The sequence below is a fragment of the Erythrolamprus reginae genome, chromosome 7 (assembly GCF_031021105.1).
Source record: "Erythrolamprus reginae isolate rEryReg1 chromosome 7, rEryReg1.hap1, whole genome shotgun sequence".
Classification (NCBI taxonomy): domain Eukaryota; kingdom Metazoa; phylum Chordata; class Lepidosauria; order Squamata; family Dipsadidae; genus Erythrolamprus; species Erythrolamprus reginae.
In genome coordinates this window covers 60,683,062-60,697,833 of record NC_091956.1, presented here as the reverse complement: position 1 = coordinate 60,697,833, position 14,772 = coordinate 60,683,062, and positions in this window count along the sequence as shown.

Sequence of the window (14,772 nt, the reverse complement as noted above, 5' to 3'; positions counted from 1 at the left end):
ATTCCTCATCTTAATCCTTTGCTTACAATTAAACAAATCATTGCTCAGAAAAAGACTATCAGAAGATTACCGCGTCAGGTGGAAAGTTCCAATATAAAAGGATGAAACAAGATCCTTTTTGGGGTAGAAGTGGGTGGGGGAAGTGTAAGAAGAAGACTGAATTCCCCTTAGATGTTTCCTCACTATTCCTTTCGTGGAAGGAGCTCAGTTTTCTTTTACAAAATCATCCACCACTAGGATTTTTAGTCGTTTTTCTGAAATGTATGTTCCAGCTCCAGTTCTGTTTCTTAAGAGAAAGGCAGTCACTGAATTGCTCAGGGAGGAATTATATAAGAGGAAACTGCAATAATTTGTTCCACACCGTTAATCCCAATAGGATACGTCTATGAATTTTACAGAAGTATCATTTGGAAGTGATCCTTTAAGCAATTGCTGTGATTTTTAGACAAGTGAGCAAAATCCACATGTTAGAGATTTTGTACATATTGCAGCTGACCACAAATGAATTGAGCTGTTTTGTATTGATCAAAACAGGGTGTTTTGTTGACCACCCAATTATTATTTTTTAGAAAAGCTATTTCTGTGAGCAATTTGTGTATGATTTAATTATATACAGTCTAGTACATACAGTAGAGAAACGGAAATTGGAATCAAACTTCCAAAGTCTTATATTGTTGCTGAGCGTATTCACTGGGGGTAGCAAAATATGTACATTATTTCTGGCTGAACAATAGTGTATCTAACATGGACAGAGAGCTATTGATCCCTGTGTGCCATGTTTTGTTTTTATGTCATTGATCATCACACTATTTTTTAATGTCAGTTATTTTTTATTATTATTATTATTATTATTATTATTATTATTATTATTATTATTTATTAGATTTGTATGCCGCCCCTCTCCGTAGACTCGGGGTGGCTCACAACAATAACAAAGACAATGTAAGAATAAATCTAATAATTTAAAAAACACTAAAAACCCCATTATTAAAAGCAAACATACACACAAACATACCATGTATAAACTGTATAGGCCTGGGGGAGATGTCTCAGTTTCCCCATGCCTGACGGCAGAGATGGGTCTTAAGAACTTTACGAAAGGCAAGGAGGGTGGGGGCAGTTCTAATCTCTGGGGGGAGCTGGTTCGAGAGGGTCGGGGCCGCCACAGAGAAGGCTCTTCTCCTGGGTCTCGCCAAATGACATTGTTTAGTTGACGGGACCCGGAGAAGGCCAACTCTGTGGGACCTAACCGGTCGCTGGGATTCGTGCGTGAATGGATTCTCTTCCACATCCCTAGTAGTAAGAAGTACTACTTGTGAGCTACATTTCCTGGCAACAGGACTGGTTGATGGGGCTTCTGTGCTATATAACTAAATGTTAATTAGTTATCAGTACAAATTAATATAAGATAGGAAGAGTCAAAGATGCAGTTGTACAAAAGACTTGCCTTAAAGGAAATAAAAATCATGGCAGAGTCCCAAACTACATTTCCAAGCAAAAGACTTGTTATATTCTGCAATCTTTTTCCATCATCTATTCCTTAGAGTATCATTCAGAAATGCAATCAAAGATAATGCTAACATCGGCAGCAATATAAATTAGAAGAAAAAAATGTCATTCTATTGTTTATGGACAAAAATATTGAGATGCAGGGATCAAGAAATAACAATACATTGTTCATGGCTGAAAAACAGCAGATGCACTCCACAATTATGTCTTCATTTATTTCAGGGGATTATAATTTGACATAGCTTCAAGCTATTTAGAAATGCTCCCATTCCCAAAAGCAACAGCTATATTTATAGAGTATGTGATATTCCATAGTATTTTGCCATAGTGTTATGGCAACCAAGAATGGAGTGTTGACATAGCTATCAAGTTCCAACAAGTCAAACTGTAGGTTTTGCACCACTGTTTCACATAAAAATGAAGCACATTTGCTGTGCAGAATATAAACACACACATATAGTATATACAAATGAAAAAAGAAGTTATAAAAGAAATGATGGATGGATTTGTAAAAGCACATTTTTATTGAGAGACTGAAATAAGTTATGATACAATGGCCAATTGAAACGTCAGACTCTTTCCTATATGGGGTTCCCATGTACAATTGGTGGGCCACAGTGTGACACAGAATGTTTGACTCGATAGGCTTTGGCGTGGCTCTTCTTATGTTCTTACGTTCTTATCTGTCCGTCCATTACCCTGGGGGGGGGAACTATTGAGCCCCTCAGAGAGGGTGCGCAACTTCTCCTCGATCCACAGCTGACATTGGAACATCATCTTTCGGCTGTGGCGAGGAGGGCGTTTGCCCAGGTTCGCCTGGTGCACCAGTTGCGGCCCTATTTGGACAGGGAGTCATTGCTCACAGTCACTCATGCCCTTATCACCTCGAGGTTCGATTACTGCAACGCTCTCTAAATGGGGCTACCTTTGAAGAGTGTTCGGAAACTCCAGATCGTGCAGAACGCAGCTGCGAGAGCCATCGTGGGTCTTCCCAGATTCACCCACGTATCTACAACACTCCGTGGCCTGCATTGGCTGCCGATCAGTTTCCGGTCACAATTCAAAGTGTTGGTCATGACCTTTAAAGCCCTACATGGCATTGGACCAGAATACCTCCGGAACCGCCTGCTACCGCACGAATCCCAGCGGCCGATAAGGTCCCACAGAGTTGGCCTTCTCCGGGTCCCGTTGACTAAACAATGTCATCTGGCAGGTCCCAGGGGAAGAGCCTTCTCTGTGGCAGCCCCGGCCCTCTGGAATCAAGTCCCCCCGGAGATTAGAACTGCTCCCACCCTCCTTGTCTTCCATAAACTACTTAAGACCCACCTATACCGCCAGGCATGGGGGATCTGAGACACCTTTCCCCCAGGCTTATTATAATTTATGTTTGGTATGTATGTGCTGTTTGTTTTTTAATTATGATAGGGTTTTTAGGGTTTTTTTAATATTAGATTTGTGCCTGTATAATATTGTTTTTATCGTTGCTGTGAGCTTCCCCGAGTCTTCAGAGAGGGGCGGCATACAAATCTAATAAATTATTATTATTATTATTATTATTATTATTATTATTATTATTATTATTATTATTATGGGTTTTCACTGTTTTGTGATCAGTTGTATTTCCTGTGTCGTCACAATCATATAGACTTTGAAAGCCCAGTATTTTGGGATGCTGAGCTCAGCTCAGCTCAGTTTCTCCTTCAAAGGAAATGCTGCTTGAGGTTTCCACTGATCTGAGATTAGCTGTCCCATGTCCCCATAATCCAATTGAGCTGACACAGACCTTGAAGAACACTGCAAAGATAGTTAAATGGCATTTCCTTTGGAGCCTAGTGCGGGGTAGTTTTGTATTAGTAGGAACTGCCACCTTATCTTGCTGTGTCCTTGGGATTCACCTCCCTCCAATAACAGACAGACCATTCTATTTGGCTACCATATCCCTATCTTCCAGAGTGCTTCTGAAGACCAACTGAGTACAACTGAGTACAAATAGTACAACTGAGTTTGTACTATTCAGTGGTCAATGGTTCTTTTTACAAAAATATTTCCCCTGCCTTGAATGTAAGTATAGTGGTACCTCTACTTAAGAATTTAATTAAATCTGTATCAGTACAGCAGGTTATGCTGCATTTATTTATTTATTCGATTTTTATGCTGCCCTTCTCCTTAGACTCAGGGCGGCTTACAACATGTTAGCAATAGCACTATTTAACAGAGCCAGCATATTGCCCCCACAATCCGGGTCCTCATTTTACCCACCTCGGAAGGATGGAAGGCTGAGTCAACCTTGAGCCGGTGATGAGATTTGAACCGCTGACCTACAGATCTGTCAGCTTCAGTGGCCTGCAGTACACCACTCTACCCATTGCGCCACCCCAGCTCCATTGCATTGCCTTTTGTGCAAATGCAATTGATTAATAATAATAACCACTTGATTAGCTACCAAGAATACTGTGCAGACTAACTACAAATAACACGATGACTAGGTTTCAATAATGGTGCATTGGAAGAAATACCATTTACTTGCAAGCAAGAACTGGTGAGACCATAAAATAGAGAAAGCAACAGAGAATATAGAAGCTAAAGGGCTTTAGGACTTTAGAATTCAAACTGACAGGCACCAGCTTAACAATTGTCAATAATGGACATGGCAGTACCACAGAATAGAAAAGAAAGAACTGGAGAAGATAATAAAGTACAAAGGTCTGAAAATAAAAATAGAACAACTGTGGTAAAAGAAAACAAAGTTATTGCCTATAATAATAGATGCCTCGGATGCCACCCTAAAACTGAAGCACTACGTGAGCACTATCAGCATTGACAAAATCACCATAGTCAATTGAAAATTTTATTTTTATTTATTTATTTATTTTATCCAATACACAATGAGGGTTTTAGTGGGTATATATCTATATACACATAGTAAAATACATGATGAAGGTTATAGAGGAGATACTCATAGTAAAATATATCTATGAAAGAATAGAAAAGAAGATATAGGAATAGAACATATCACTGAAAGAATAGAAGAAGATATATAGGAATAGAAGAAAGGAATAGGAGATAAAGGAGAGCAATAGGACAGGGGACAGAAGGCACTCTAGTGCACTTGTACTCGCCCCTTACTGACCTCTTAGGAATCTGGATAGGTCAACCGTAGATAATCTAAGGGTAAAGTGTTGGGGGTTTGGAGATGACACTATGGAGTCCGGTAATGAGTTCCATGCTTCGACAACTCGGTTACTGAAGTCATATTTTTTACAGTCAAGTTTGGAGCGGTTAATATTAAGTTTAAATCTGTTGTGTGCTCTTGTGTTCTTGTGGTTGAAGCTGAAGTAGTCACCGACAGGCAGGACATTGCAGCATATGATCTTGTGGGCAATACTTAGATCTTGTTTAAGGAATCTTAGTTATAAACTTGATAAAATGGCTTACATGCTGCAACAATACCTTTAACACCACCAAACAGATACATACACCTATTCCAAGTTCTTGAGAAGGAGTCAATAGGTCAGGGGTATTAAACTGGCAGTAGGTGGGCTGAATGAATCGTGTGCAGGCCACCCCGACCTTAGCTCTGCAAAGGCAAAACATGTTGCAATATATCACAGTACATCACATAACATGATCGAGTGCATCACATAACTTGATCGAGTTTGACACCCGTGCAATAGGTGAATAAAAATGATAAATGCAGTCTAAACCTCTGGTTGACTGTGCAAAAAACTATAATAATATATAATTATATATGTTAAAATACAAGCAGGAATGAAGAACTATGAAATAGGAAAATCTCTGTTCAAAATTATATCATCTGCACATTCTGATACTTATATACTGTATAATTATAAGTTCTATCTTACAGATATTTTCCAACTACCTAATAGTAAGGAATTGTGATTTACTGGAAAAGAAAAAAGATATCTACTGGCCAGAGTACCAAGGTCTATCATTACCTGCCAACAACAACCTGTTGCTGGAGCACTTACAGATCTGTTTAGACACATATATTGTTCGTATTCATATTAACATTGGTATGTTTTCATATGGTACATTCTGAAATGTCTAGAGCACTAAGCTTGAAATTAGATTAGGATCGTTTTTAGTTTATGAAGCATGGGAGAGAGATATTTGTATAAACTCTGATATAAAATTTCCTGTGGAAAAGAGACAGAGGAAGTATTACTTGGTTGAACATGCTTAATCACTCAGCAACTTTTTGATATTGTTAACCACAGTACCAGCCTCCTGGAGGCTATGCATCACCTGGTCATAAGAATGTAATAGATGAAAATAAAAATGAATCTTGGAAGATGAATCAAGCTTTCTGAGACCAACTATAGTATACCAACTATTTCCTTTCTTTAATAAGATTATCGAGCTAGAGTGATTTATACAGATAATCTTATATTTAGGCTATCGTAGATCTGCCCTATATGAATCAGTCTGCAGAAGAATCAAAAGCAACATATAAAGCAACATATATGATAGAGATCACTCAGGATATTAATCACTTTTTTAAATTATCTCTTTCCATAGTTCACCATAGAAAAAAAAGGATAAAATAGCCTGTTATAGTTAAACCCACTTACATACTATATAGATACAATATGGAGGAAAGTATAACGTTTCTTCTATATTCTGCCTACTACCGTACTTGGCCATGTACCTCTACTTATGAACTTAATTCATTCCATGACCAGGTTCTTAAGTAGAAAAGTTTGTAAGAAGAAGCAATTTTCCCCATAGGAATCAATGTAAAAACAAATAATGTGTGCGATTGGGGAAACCACAGGGAGGGTGGAGGCCCTGTTTCCTCCCAGGACATTCCTAGAAAGGCCCCACGGAGGCTTCTCCCTATCTTTTCCGGCCCTGTTTCCTCCCAGGAGATTCCTAGAGAGGCCCCACAGCGGCTTCTCCCCACCTTTTCTGGCCCTGGTTCCTCTCAGAGATTCCTAGAAAGGCCCCACAGCGGCTTCTCCCCACCTTTTCAGGTCCTGTTTCCTCTCAGAAGATTCCTAGAGGCCCCACGGAGGCTTCTTCCTGCCTTTTCCGATTACAGTTTCAGAGGCTCGGGTTTGTAAGTGGAAAATGGTTCTTGAGAAGAGGCAAAAAAAAATCTTGAATACCCGGTTCCTTTCTAGATAAGTTCATAAGTAGAGGTGTTTGTAGGTAGAGGGACCACTGCATTTTGAAGTAAGCATGGAATCTTACAGTACATTTATGAATGGTATGTCTGGATGTATGTTTGTTTAGAAAATGGGTTTTTTTAAATATTTTTAAACAGTAATTTAGATTTGTTGTAAATTGTTTTCACTTTGTTGTGAGCCGCCCCGAGTCTGCGGAGAGGGGCGGCATACAAATCTAAATAATAAATAAATAAATAAATAAAATAAATATTGTCTGGTTTTTCACAATTTATCTTACTGAGGTACATTAAAGAAAATAGAATACATCTTACTACATTACAAAATAAACTGCAAAATAGAATACATTACCAAAGTTCTATATGTTCTACTAAGCCACAAACACAAACCACAACTATGTCTGTGTCCAGCACTTTAATAGGGTGCCCATGTGTCTTCTTTTAGAAAGGCATTAGCTTTGTAAAAGACATTAGCTGTCTGAAGGATAGTCAGTTGCAAGAAAGAAAGGAAAAACCAGAGGGATTTTGAGTTAAGTCTATCAAACTAGCTTCCAAATAGCAGTCAGATCATATTTTTCACTGTTATATTGAGATGTATTGTATTCTGCTATAAAGTTAAAGGGATTTATTTATTATACAAGTTTGTTGCTATGGAAATGGCCAGTACATATTAAGTATGTAAAAGTAAAAAGTTGATCGTTTAATGTTACTATTCTTATTTTACTGCACTAAAGAGTCGTGTTTTTTCTTTTTTTCCCCTTTTACCCTGTTCTGTCGGGCTCTCTGGTAGAATCCTCCCAAAAATTCACAGATACAATTTTCAGACACACACACGTTTGAAAATTCAAAACAATGTTCTTTATACCGAAAATTCAAATAAATTAAGCCCTCTTTTTGTATAGCAAAGAGCACTCATCTCCAAACAAACTGGTCATTTGTACAAGTCCCTTATCAGTTCTGTGATACTTAGCTTGCAGCTGTGAGGCAATTCACAGTCCTTCTTCTTTCACAAAGTGAAACACACTTTGCTCTGGTTTAGCTTCAAAGTGGGGGGAAATCAGCACACAAAAGGTCAAAGTCAGTAAAGCAGTCACGAAACACAACAATCAGATAATCCTCCACAATGGCCAAACCCACAGGCTGCTATTTATAGCAGCCTCACTAATTACCACAGCCCCACCCAACCACAGGTGGCCTCATTTTCTTTGATAATAATCTCTCAGTTGTTGCTGCCTATGCATGTGTGGCTGTATCATTAACTCTTGTTCTAAATCCAAGGAGGAGCTAGATAATTGATCTCCTTCTGAGCTGTCTGCCCCACTCTCCTCCTCCTTGTCACTCATGTCTTCTTGGTCAGAGGAGCCTTCATCAGCAGATTCCACCAGGGGCAAAACAGGCCTGCAGCATGTGGATGTCTCCCCCACATCCACAGTCCTTGGGGCAGGAGCAGGGCCAGAGCTAACCACAACATACCCTATACTTTTCTCTTTCATCTTTTTCCTTCCCCATTTTCCACTATTTTCTTTTTCATTTATATTTTATATTTTAATAAGTTTAATAAAATTATTGGTTTTTTAAAAAATTAAAATCACCCAAACAAAAACATTACATTTTTAAGGACACATTGTTCTGGCTTTTTAATTTATTCTGTTTAAATTAATTGTTTACATCATTTTCTACCATTCTTTGAAAGTATACTATTTTAAAGTATTTATCCTGACTTTTCCAAACTCATTGTTTTCTTGCAAGATGGAGACATATATCATTTCTTGATATGAAAACCATTCTGTCTCATGTGCTAGGTTTTTTTTTTGAATTAACACATGGCATTTTCATTTAATGAATTCTATTTTAAGATTTATTTCCAGATTTCACCATAAAACTGCAAGATAAGTTACATGTTTCATTCTTATTTATGGATGTATTATCATTTCTTATTTAAACTGCCTTTCCACCTTCATGATTTTATTTTAATAATTATATTTCAGTACATATGAAAAAATCATCAACATTTTCTAACATTATGTATTCTGCTTCCAAAAAAGTCCCAAATCTCAGGTGATTTCAACCATCTTGTCTCTGAAATTTTATATAATCTGTCGTGTCAGAGGACAGTTGGGAAATGTGGCCCGCCCCTTATCCTTGGGCGGGAAAATACAGAGCCTGGATTGGCTGGCTCAGCCTGGCAGCAGGAGATATAAATAACTGCCAGGCGTGGCCATGTTGTTGCTATTGTTCTAGTTCCTTCTTACACTTGCTGCTACTTGTACCAATAAAGCCTATTAACAATTGCCAGGCCTACTGGGTTTTCCTTTTTGGGCAGATTTAATATTGGCGATGAGGAATTGACTTACTTGCGTTGACTCCAAAACCGAGGTGCCATCCATTTTTTTTTCTTCCACCGTCTACCTCCTGCCTCTGCCACCACTGGAAAAAACCCTTTTTCTTTTTCGCAGCAACCTCACTGCCAGCCTCATTTCTATCCGAAGATTCCACCACCGCCAGCCATGCTCCCTGCTCCCTGCTGCCACCGGGGAACCCCTAATAAAAGCCGCTACTGTCGGGGGATTCCCCCACCGACCGCCACAGGTCCCTGCCCAGAAGCCACCACCAGGGAATCCCCCGGCAACATCACTGCTGCCACCGCCAATTGCCAGGCCTACTGGGTTTTCCTTTTGGGGCAGATTTAATATAATCGCATGAAAAAAGTATGAAGTCTTATGAGAGCTAATTATATTTTACCTGATTAACAAAGTTATATTGTAAGATTTTAATATTAATTTTAAATAATTTTATCCATAGACAGTGGATTATGTATAGCTAGAACTTAGTGTCTTAGAAATAATTTCAAGTCCATTTTTCAGAGTACTTTAAAGAAAGTAATGAAGTCTTTTAATGACATTTTAAAACTAATATTAATGGTATACATTTTCACAGACTAAGTTGGCAAGTGAAGGGAGGGGTGGTAAGCAATAAGGTCTGGGAAGAATGAAATAGAAGAGATTATAGCATAATCATAAGAAATAAATCAAGATGTAGCAAAGCATTTATTGTCATAGGCAGACAATTTACAGAATAGATAAATCCTCTGGTAAAAAACTAAAAAACTGATTAGGCCATACATCATACACATTTTGGACAGAAATTAATTTTTTCTCAGCCTGTCGGAGAGGGGCGGCATACACGTCTAATAAATTATTATTATTATTATTATTATTATTATTATTATTATTATTATTATTATTATTTTATTATTATTATTATTATTATTATTATTATTATTATTATTGTATTATTTTGTATATGCAAGACCCTTCTCTCTTCAAATTGATGTAGAGGTCTAGATAGATGGATGGATGGATGGATGGATGGATGGATGGATGGTAGCGATAGCGATAGCGATAGAGATAGAGATAGAGATAGAGATAGAGATAGAGATAGAGATAGAGATAGAGATAGAGATAGAGATAGAGATAGAGATAGAGATAGAGATAGAGATAGAGATAGAGATAGAGATAGAGATAGAGATAGAGATAGAGATAGAGATAGAGATAGAGATAGAGATAGAGATAGAGATATGATACATAGAAACATAGAAACATAGAAGGCTGACGGCAGAAAAAGACCTCATGGTCCATCTAGTCTGCCCTTATACTATTTCCTGTATTTTATCTTACAATGGATATATGTTTATCCCAGGCATGTTTAAATTCAGTTACTGTGGATTTACCAACCACGTCTGCTGGAAGTTTGTTCCAAGGATCTACTACTCTTTCAGTAAAATAATATTTTCTCATGTTGCCTTTGATCATTCCCCCAACTAACTTCAGATTGTGTCGCTTTGTTCTTGTGTTCACTTTCCTATTAAAAACCCTTCCCTCCTGAACCTTATTTAACCCTTTAACATATTTAAATGTTTCGATCATGTCCCCCCTTTTCCTTCTGTCCTCCAGACTATACAGATTGAGTTCATTAAGTCTTTCCTGATACGTTTTATGCTTAAGACCTTCCACCATTCTTGTAGCCCGTCTTTGGACCCGTTCAATTTTGTCAATATCTTTTTGTAGGTGAGGTCTCCAGAACTGAGCACAGTACTCCAAATGTGGTCTCACCAGCGCACTATATAAGGGGATCACAATCTCCCTCTTCCTGCTTGTTATACCTCTAGCTATGCAGCCAAGCATCCTACTTGCTTTTCCTACCGCCCGACCACACTGCTCACCCATTTTGAGACTGTCAGAAATCACTACCCCTAAATCCTTCTCTTCTGATACAGATACAGATATACAGATAATACAGAACAGATACTGTATATAGGGGGACGTGATGGCTTAATGGATTAAAGGCACTTAGCATGTCAGCTGAAAAACTGAAAGCTTGGGTTCAAGATCCGAATGCCATGGGGATGAGCTCCCATTCCTGCCCAAGCCCCTGCCCACTTAACAGTTCAAAAGCATGCAAACACAAATAGATAAATAGGTATCACTTTGGTGGGAACATAACAGCATTCCATGCAGTTTTGATGTATGATCATGCTGAGCACATGGCTACAAAAATTCTTTTCAAACAATGCTGGCTTCCTCAGCCAGGAAACAGACATGACCATCGCGTCCTAGAGTCTGTCCTTGGTTAGCCAGACTTACTGAGCTTAAATGACCATGAGAGGGTAGCTGAAATTTTTAAGTTGCCTGATTCCATGCTACTGACCTATTATTTGGGTCATTTCTAAACAGAAAACTGTTATTGATGCCTTTGCTTATGTTTCTAACACTCTTCTAGAAAAATGATCAATGTATGTCCAAAAATAGTATAGTCAACACATTGCAAATGCATCAAAAGTCACTGGCTAAAGCATGGTGGCGTTCTCCTGACAGTCCCCTCCTGCTTCATCCTGAGCTGTTCTGATATACTGTACTTGCAATCTGTCAATCAGATCACTTTTGGTGCTCAGAAATAATCCAACTATCAAATTGCCTGTGCAGTTGAGGAATTATGGAAAGGACTAGGAGAGCTATCTTTTATTTCACTTTGCATGCCATTGCTCTCAGTTATGAGAAGCAGGTGGAATAGCAGTGTTAGCTATGGCCAGAGCCATCCATCTAACCTGTATCCTTTAGCAGCAGCTGTGATCTATCAATCAGAAAAATGCAGAACACTGTACTTTAAATAAATGACAATGTTGATTAGGAATTACATGATGATGTACTGTTGCTATTGCTGCAAGCATCCAGAATTTCTTATGAAATACAGAATGGCACTGACTTAAGCTAAGTGCCACATCCCAGTTAATAAAACCAGTAGAAGCAACAGAAAACCTGAAATGTATTCATTCAGACTGAATTAGCAATAAACAGCTGCTGGACTCTGCAAATCTTGCTAAGAAAACTGAGGAAATCTTGCCTTTGATCAAAGTCAATTGTTAAGATCTTAAAACTGGAGAGATCATTTAGAGCAGTGTTTCCTAAACTTTTGACATTATTATTATTATTATTATTATTATTATTATTATTATTATTAATAATTAGATTTCTTTGCCGCCCCTCTCCGAAAACTTGGGGCGGCTCACAACAGCAATAAAAAACAGTATAACAATGTGACAAATCTAATAATAAAATATTTTTTAAAAACCAACAATTAAAAACCATACAGCACTACATACCAAACATGAAAAATAAAAAGCCTGGGGGAGATGTCTTAGTTCCCCCATGCCTGGCAATATAGGTGGGTCTTGAGTAACTTGTGAAAGACAAGGAGGGTGGGGGCAGTTCTAATCTCCAGGTGGAGTTGATTCCAGAGGACCAGGGCCGCCACAGAGAAGGCTTTTCCCCTGGGGCCCACCAAACGACATTGTTTGGTCAACGGGACCCGGAGAAGGCCAACTCTGTGGGATCTTATTGGCCACTGGGATTCATGCGGTAGAAGGCGGTTCCAGAGATATTCTGGTCCAATGCCATGTAGGGCTTTAAAGGTCATTACCAACACTTTGAATTGTGACCGGAAACTGATCGGCAGCTAGTGCAGACCACGGAGTGTTGTGGAAACGTGGGTGAATCTAGGAAGCCCCACGATAGCTCTGGCGGCCACATTCTGTACAATCTGAAGTTTCCAAACACTTTTCAAAGGTAGTCCTATGTAGAGAGCGTTGCAGTAATCGAACCTCGAGGTGATAAGGGTACCTCTTCTATAATTTTCGTAACACTTAGTAACTCTCATCAAAAAAATGGATGTATTTTAATAACAATCAAAATATTTTTCTTTTTTCTTTTTTTGGTACATATACAAAATAATAATGAACGAAAAATAAAATTATTCATACTAAAATGAGTTTGATGGGAGAAAATTCTTCTCGTACCTCTGGGGGTACACGTACCACACTTTGAGAAACACTGATTTAGAGGAAATCAGGAATCTGGTCCAAGCCAAAATGACATTGGAATACAATCCCAAGCAGTGTTTCCGTGGCAGCTGAAAGTAGCCAATAAAAGCGCCAACCACATAATTATCTACAATTTGCTGATTGTTCATACAGCAAAATATGTAAGGAGAAGGGAACTCTACCTTTAAAATAAAACTAATTATAAATTTTAGTTTGTTATATGATAAGCTGGGGATTTATTGCAGGAACATCAGAATAATATGTCCTTTAAGAATAAGGAGTAATTACCAAAAAGTAATGATGAAATTTATCATATATTTATTTCTAGTCAATTAGTAGAATTAATTAAATTTTTATTGAATTGCACCTAGAACACACAGAATTGCAACTCTTTCCTTCCTATCAGTGTAAAACTAATTCAGAGATTGAGAAGTGGCAAATTTCATTCAGCCATCTGAAATATCCTTCTGCAAGTATGTAATAACTGATTTTCTCCCAACAATCCAGGTACATTATATAGAAAGTGGTTAATAAGAAATATCTTTCCAAATTTGGGTGATAACATTTACCAGTAAGTTGATACCTTTAAGTTGTTTCCACCCTGTTAAAGTTTAATTAAAATCATCTACCCTAAAGTGCTATTCTTGTACATTACCCAAATGTATGAATTGCAGATAATATATAATTTTTGGTTTTTTTCTATAAAAAACACATTCAAACCTAGCAGAGACTCCAGCACTGCTAAAACATAGCAGATATTTGAACAATATACATGGCCATTCATTGTTTTACATAAACTGTACATTTTAATAGTCTCTAAATGATTGTCCATAAATAGTTTATTAAAGGCAATTAATGAGGATGGGAATCCAGAAACTAGCCTTTGTGACTATAGTGATCCTTCGCCACTTCGCGGTTCACCTTTTGCGGACTCGGTGCATTGCAGGTTGCTGCTGGGGCTTAACCTAGTCCAGAGTGGAGCCTTCAGGAGCCACTCGCAAGGAGTATTCCCCACATGCATTTGCGGGGAACTGGGCAGGGCGTCCTCTTGGTGCATCTTGGGAGTCCCAGTAGCAGTGGCTGAAACTGGAGCCATGGGGGCGGAGCCAAGCCAGAGAGAATCGGGGCACAGAGCTGATAACACGCATACTACTTTATGTATCATAGTTTACATATACTGGTAGTACTATAAAAGCCTTGCTTAGTCCAGTACATGTGACATTTTCTGGACACAGTTTTAATTCCAGTTGTAATTTAATAGTTTCAGAAATATTTCTTGTGGCTTTAAAGCATGAATTATTTTCCCCCAATAATTAATTTAATTTTAATTAATTAATTTAATTTATTAGATTTGTATGCTGCCCATCTCTGAAGACTCGGGGCGGCTCACAAAACAATATACAAATCCAATATTAAAAACAGATAAAAACCCTTATTATAAAAAGGTTCATCACACAACCCAAACAAAACCATACATAACTCGTATTAGCAAAGGGGCATATCAACTTCCCCAAGTCTGGCGATATAGGTGGGTTTTTAGGAGCTTGCGAAAGGCAAGGAGGGTGGGGGCGGTTATAATCTCCGGGGGGAGTTGATTCCAGAGGGCTGGGGCCACCACAGAGAAGGCTCTTCCCCTTGGTCCCACCAGACAATACTGCTTAGTCGACGGGACCCGGAGAAGGCCAACTCTGTGGGAGTTGTACTATCATCACCTAACCTCCAAAACTTTACCCTTAGACTA